At 37.7% G+C, this 7770-nt stretch overlaps 1 pseudogene; it reads left to right on the top strand.

Moving 5' to 3' along the window:
* Nucleotides 1–6616: 6616 nt before the first annotated feature.
* LOC126080848 (olfactory receptor 5B3-like) lies at nucleotides 6617–7563 on the top strand (annotated as a pseudogene).
* Nucleotides 7564–7770: the final 207 nt, after the last annotated feature.

The raw sequence follows: 7770 nt of genomic DNA, 5'->3' as shown, positions 1-7770 counted from the left end.
AGGATTGGAGGAAGACTCATTAACAACCTGCACTATGCAGATGACACAACCTTTCTTGCTGAAAGTGAAGACGACTTGAAGCGCTTACTAATGAAGATCAAAGACCACAGCCTTCAATATGGATTACACCTCAACATAAAGAAAACAAAAATCCTCACACCTGGACCAATAAGCAACATCATGATAAACGGAGAAAATATTGACGTTGTCAAGGATTTCATTTTACTTGGGTCCACAATCAACAGCCATGGAAGCAGCAGTCAAGAAATCAAAAGACGCATTGCATTGGGCAAATCTGCTGCAAAGGACCTCTTCAAAGTGTTGAAGAGCAAAGATGTCACCCTGAAGACTAAGGTGCGTCTGACCCAAGTCATGGTATTTTCAATGCCATCATATGCATGTGAAAGCTGGACTATGAATAAGGAAGACCGAACAAGAGCTGACACCTTTGAATTGTGGTGTTGGTGAAGAATATTGAATATATCATGGACTGCCAAAAGAACAAACAAATCTGTCTTGGAAGAAGTGTGGCCAGAATGCTCCTTAGAGACAAGGATGGCAAGATTGCGTCTTACATACTTTGGACATGTTGTCAGGAGGGATCAGTTCCTGGAGAAGGACATCATGCTTGGCAGAGTACAGGGTCAGCGGAAAAGAGGAAGACCCTCAATGAGGTGGATTGACACAGTGGCTGCAACAATGAGCTCAAGCGTAACAACGATTTTAAGGATGGCTCAGGAGTGGGCAGTGTTTCATTCTGTTGTACATAGGGTCGGTATGAGTGGGAACCAACTTGATGGCCCCTAACAACAACAACAACATAATCTCAAGACACCTGGTGTCATTTGGTTAAGCGCTCAGGTACTAATCAAAAAGTTAGTGCTTCAAACCTACCCAGAAGCTCTATGGGAGAAAATACCTGGCAATCTGCACTCCTAAATATTATAGCCTAGGAAACCCTATGAGGCAGTTCTCTACTATGTCATATAGAGCAACTATGAGCCAGAATTGACTCAAAGCACACAACGACATAAATATAAACTCACATAATCTTTAAAATCTTCTGAAGCATATATGATATTATTATTTCCCTCTTTACAGATAAGAAGCTGAAGTTTGAAGAGATTAAAATACTTCCCTGAATTTGAGGCCAGTCCACAGAACAAATTTTTAACCATTACACTTGCCTGCAGTATATAGGGTGCAATAAAGTTGACTGGGTCTGTGTGCTCAGAGGTGACTGTACAGAAAAAGGAATTGATTTATCTCATTCATTGGAAAAAAATTCCCATACCTGATCTGTGTTGTTAAGCCAAATGGATTTTTTTTTAAAAAATGATTTTTATAAGAACTCTTACTGTGACTTCTTTGAGAAAGAGCAAGAAATGGAATGAAATAAAAATACAGTTCAATTTAAAATAACTATAATAAGTACTGACAAACGTGAAACAATTTGAATACATTTTTTGTGTGAATGCAAAATGGTAGAGCTGCTTCAGAAAAGTTTATTCATTTCTTATAAATATATACTTACATTACCAAGTAATCCAACTCCTAGGTATTTATTCAGATGAAATGTGAAGATAAAAACCTATTTTCACACAACACACCTTATTTGTAATCACTGGACATTGCAACCAACACAAATGACCCTCAACTGGGGAATGGTAACCAATGCGTGATGTCAGATAATGGAATACAAATTAACAATAAAAAGAATTCCAGTACTAATACAGGTAACAACATGGATGGTTTTCAAGTGCATTATGCTAACTGAAAGAAGAAAAATATTAAAATTTCATTTATATTACACTCTTGGCAAAACTATGTGAGATGATACAGTTTAGAGGTTACAAGGAGCAGTGGGTAGGAGAAGGTGTTTGCCAAGAAACTCAGGGGAATTTGTTTAACTGATTAATTGTGTGCCATCGAGTCGATTCCGACTCATAGCAATGATTTAAGACAGAGTTTTTTAGAACTGCCCCATAGGGTTTCCAAGGAGCGGCTGGTGGATTTGAACTGCTGAACGTTTTTGGCTAGCAGCTGAGCTCTTGCTGTTCTATATTGTGATTGTTGTAGTGGTTACATGACCGTAGACATTATACACCCAAAACTGTGGATATTGCTGTATATAAATGATACATAATTAGAAAATGGGGACAAAAGGAAGAGATAACAACAAGTAATGCACAAACATGTGTGCACACTGCATTGAACATATGCACTGAGGTCCCCATGGGCAATATAATTGCTTCTTTCATAGAAAAATGATGTGAGAAGCTGTTGATGTCCTCATGGACGGCATCCCTTGAGAACTCTGTGTCTTCATAAATCCCTCCTGGTTTCCATGCATTAGCTTCTGAAATCACAATATCACTCCATGTGACATCAACTGGAGGAACCAGACTGTGTACAGAACACCTTTGGGAATCATTTGTTCAAATTAATGCTAACAGTTGTTAGCACACATGCAACCTACATCCCAACTGACTATTTGCAGTGAGTACTCAACTACAGCCAGGGAAACACCCCAAAAGAAAAATTGTATTGAGTGATTTGAAAATAATATCTCCTTCATCAGTTGTTTTGTATTATCAAGGGTAATCTCTTCCATCTCTACCTTTTTAACTAGATCAGCATAGTGTTTTCACGTAAGATTAGGATCTGGTATCTTTGGAGACCATTACTGAGCATATTGCAGATTTGTTTTCACGTATGCTACAACATGTACGTCACATAGATTGTCTAGAGAAGGGAGGCCTCCTGTTACACACAGTTGCTCAAAGCTACAGGCTATTGAAGGCTCCAATATAAGTAGCTGCAATATAAGTAGCTGCACCTGCTGGAGCCTGCTGCCTCTTCAATCACCATGGCAAGAGGAAAGACAACTGGAGCATTGTTCATAAGCTTTAACCTACCCAGAAATGACATGTATTTGCTCTTCACAACCATAAGTCTGTGAACTCTGTGAGAGACACATTTTGTTTGTCTTACAAATAAGAAGGAGGTGAGTGACCCCTCCACGAGTACAGAAAGAATGCTGGTATATGCAGAACTTCAACCCAGGTTTCGAGGCTGTGGGTTAATGTTCTTTACTCTGTCTTTCACTGCCTTAAAGATCTTGGAACCTTTTGACCAGTACCTGAGAGATGGAGTTTCCCTAATAGTATCTGTCTTAGTCATCTAGTACTGCTGTAACAGAGATACCACAAGTGGATAGTTTTCACAAAGAGAAATTTATTTTCTCACAGTCTAGTAGGTTACAATTCCAAATTCAGGGCGTTGGCTCCAGGGGAAGACTCTCTCTCTTTTGGCTCTGGAGGAAGGTCCTTGTCCTCACTCTTTCCCTGGTCGAGGAGCTTCTCAGGCACAGGGACCCTGGGTCCAAAGGACACGCTTTTCTCCCAGCACTGCTTTCTTGGTGGTAGAGATCCCCAACTCTCTGCTTGCTTCCCTTTCTTTCTGTCTCTTGTAAGATAAAAGGTGGTGCAGGCCACACCCCAGGGCAACTCCCTTTACATTGGATCAGGAAGTTGACCTGAACAAAAGTGTTACATCCCACCCTAATCCTTTTAACCACAGGCAGAGATTATAACTTATAACACATAGGAAAGTCACAAAATGGAGGACAACTAACCACATGTGGCCTAACCAAGTTAAAACACACATTTTTGGGGGGACAAAATTCAATCCATGAGAGTATCAATGCATTATCCCATGGCTGAATTTCTGATTTCAAACTCACAATTCTAATTGCTCTTCTCTTGTTAACAGGAATCAAGGTAAGTTTTTATTTCATGTACAATTTCAGTGAGCAGTGAAATTCATGTAAAAGCAGTGGGTAAGTTAGATATGAGTTATTTAACCCCAGAATAAGATGTTATAAACACTTTTCTGAAACAGTGAGTTAAGGCTGGGGTATAAATGTCATAGTTCCATCATAAGAGTTAAGTGATATTTATGAAACATTATGTTGCTTTCTAAAAGAACAAGAAAAGAAAAATAGGATAAATGATATTCTTATTGAATAGGTGGTAGTTTCTTCTTGTTCACTATTTATTGGCCTCTAATTAAACACATCTAATTGAAAGCTGAAAAGAAAAAAGGCAAGAAACATGAGCAAAATGACACTTCTTTAAGCAATTAAAGTGTTCTAACTGAATAGCAAGATCCATACCTCATTTTTATCTTTATTCTATAACCTCACTATTATTATTACTAGCATGTCTACAAATACTGACAGTAAGGTGGCTAAATAACATAGGCTTTTTATTTGGTCAGAACTGAGTTTAAACCTTAAATTTGAATCCTCCTCAAACTAACTATGTAATGGTAAAGTAAAACTTCTTGAATCTTCAATGGCAGAATTTAGTTATTCTGAGGGTAAATTGAAAAGATATGTGTCTATATATATTGTCACTTGTTGAACATATGTATGCTTAAAGTGGCTATGTGCTAAAGATAGGCAAACAGAAAACCTTAATAAGCCAAGCATGTAAACTGAAGCTGTGAAAGGAGTAGGAGGGAGATGGTACAGAGTGGTTAGCAGAGGATGAATGCCCTGCCCAAGACTTCATATTCAAATAAAAAAAGGTAAAATATTATGTCTGTTCAAGAATAAATTCAAATAAAAATTTCGAAAACGTGGAGTATGCCAGCAGAACAGATATGCAGGTATAATGCATGTATAATCTTTGAGCTTTCAAACTTTGATCTCTATGATTCAGCTATGGGACGACAATTATAAGAGAAAGAATGAGTTCAAGAAGATGAGATTTTTTCAATCTATGCTGAAGTATAAATTTCAACCCAGAAATTAAAAGAATGGCTCACACAGAAATACTGGCACAGCCCAGTATGGGCTGGAGGGTAATGAGAAACACGAGTGGCTAGAATATCTCAGTGGATCCAGCATGTGAGGAAAGGCAAGTAGATGAGTGAGGCTACTAAATGTTAAAAACTCAGACACATTTTCCAGCCTTGTATGTCACCACTTACCTTTTGCAAAACCAACATAAAAACCATAATTATACCCTAATATTTTTTTTTATTACACCTAATGTTATACCTAACACTAACACTAATTGAAAGAATCGTATTTAACAAATCTGCTGCACAAGAGCTCTTTAAAGTATTAAAAACCAAAGATGTCACTTTGATGACTAAGATGCACCTGACCCAAGTCTTGGTATTTCAATCATGTATTGCATGTGAAATCTGGACAATGAAAAGGGAAGATCAAAGAATTGACCCATTTGGATTACGGTATTGTTGAAAAATATTGAATATACCATGGACTGCAAGAAGAACAAACAAATCTGTCTTCGAGAAAGTACAGCCAGGATTCTCCTTAGTAGAGAGGATAAATAGACTCCTTCTAACTTAATTTGGATGTGTCATCAGGAGGGACAAATCACTAGAGAAAGACTCATACTTGTTAACGTACAGAGTTCAAAAAAGCAGGAGACATTGAATAATTGGTACAGTGGCTACAACAATAGACTTAACCATGCCTACTAATGGGAGGATGGAGCAGAACCAGGCAATGTTTGCCCTGTTATACATAAGATCACTATGAGTTGGAGACAACTAATGGCACCTAATAACAAAAACAACAACACTAATCAGACTATGCTGGACACCCAATTTTACTCATTGTCTTTTATGCATTATCTCATTTAATTCTCACAATAATACCTTAAGTAAGTCTCACCAAAATCTATTTTACAGATGGAGGAAATAGGGCTCTAAGGAGTTATGTTAGGACAAATGACAAATGACTACTAGGTAATAAATGATAGAGCTGATGTTGAACACATGCATTTTAACAATACTGAACCTCTATTCCCAATGCTATGTCTTCCATTCAGAATTGTCTTTGCTGATTATACATGTCCTTACTGCTGAAGTTATACCATCATATAGCTCTCACTTCATTGTGTTATCCCAAACATAGAGTTTGGATCAATGGATGCAATGAATAATTTTAAACTGATTTAAATTCATTTTGATTTAATTTTAGTTAAGACCATTGGGGATACATGTGCCTGGATACTTAGTATGACTTTGCCACTTAATATTTCTGTAAACTCGAATAAATTACTCGACACTCTGCACCTCATAATTTAAATGGGGATAAAAACTAATCGAATTCATAGGGTTGTTGAAAGGAGTATATGAATCTGCTTATGAAGTGTCTAGAGCAGTGTGAACATATGAATGATATAAAAGTTTTCACCAGGCTTGCAAAACCTGAGATGGAAGTTCATGTCATTACAGATATGACATCTTGGCCTAGTTATTGCATTTTCTACAGTTCAGAGTAAGAATTTATAAAATTTAAAAGTCAGGGAAATATTCCAAAGAGATCTTTCAGCTTTAACAGTTAGTAACTGTGTAGATAATTTATACACTAAATTTCAGTGTCAATCCAAAGCTTAATGTATAGAGACTCTTGAAATAGAAATTTTTGCTATAATGAAGAAATGCACATAGTACGTATACAATTCAATTTCACTGCAATATCTTTTCCATTTTTCACTGTTTTTTTATCCTTTAAATACTCTGTTCCTTTATTCTTCATTGATACAGGGCATCTCTTGATTCCCAAATAACATCAATGGAGAACAGAACAGAAGTGGATCAGTTCATCCTGTTAGGACTAACCAATGCCCCAGAGCTTCAGTTCCCCCTCTTTATAATGTTCACTCTTATTTACCTCATCAATGTGCTTGGGAACCTGGGGGTGATCATGTTGATTTTGTTGGACTCTTGTCTCCATAATCCCATGTATTTTTTCCTCAGGAACTTGTCTCTGGTGGACCTTTGGTACTCTTCAGCTGTTACTCCATAGTGTTGGCTGGGTTCCTTGTAGGAGACAATGTCATCTCCTACAGTGCATGTGCTACTCAGATGTTCTTTTTTGCAGAATTTGTTTCTGTGGAAAATTTCCTGTTGGCCTCAATGGCCTATGACCGCTATGGAGCAGTGCGTAAACCTCTACATTACACCACCACCATGACAACAGGTCTGTGTGCATATCTGGCTATAGGTTCCTATGTTGGTGGTTTGCTGAGTGGCTCCATCCATACTGGGGTCACATTCCATCTCTCCTTCTGTATGTCTAATGTGGTACATCACTGTTTCTGTGATGTTCCAGCAGTTGGGGTTCTCTCTTGTTCTGATAGACACATTAGTAAGATTGTTCTTATTTTTGCAGCAAGCTTCAATATCTTTTTTGCTCTTCTTGTTATCTTGATATCCTATCTGCTCATATGTATCACCATCCTAAAGATGCACTCAGCTGATGGATCTCAGAAGGTTTTATCCACTTGTGTTTCTCACTTGATTATAGTCTCCATCTTCTGTGGAACATGCATTTTCATGTACATGCAGCCCAGCTCCAGTCATTCCATGGACATAGATAAAATGGCATCTGTGTTCTATACTATGGTCATCCTCATGATGAACCCTCTGGTCTACAGCCTGAGGAACAAGGATGTACACAGCGCATGTGAGAAGGTTATTGAGAAGGCAAAATTGTCTCTAGGCTTAACTTTTTAGTATAGTAGAATCCACAGCAAAACAGTTTAATCCCCTCTGATCTTTTCTGTACAATGGCTTATGCTTCAAGGCCTTCAATGCACTTAATTTGTAAGGGGATACACTTACCTCATCAAAAGTGTGTTGTCTAGAAAAAAATACGTCCAGAAATGTAATACATGAACAAGAATGGCTAAGGTGGAAACTAAGGATATATGGGTTTTGCTT

The sequence above is a fragment of the Elephas maximus genome, chromosome 7, assembly GCF_024166365.1.
Source record: "Elephas maximus indicus isolate mEleMax1 chromosome 7, mEleMax1 primary haplotype, whole genome shotgun sequence".
In the NCBI taxonomy this organism is placed as follows: domain Eukaryota; kingdom Metazoa; phylum Chordata; class Mammalia; order Proboscidea; family Elephantidae; genus Elephas; species Elephas maximus.
This window is presented reverse-complemented; position numbering and strand designations above follow the sequence as displayed.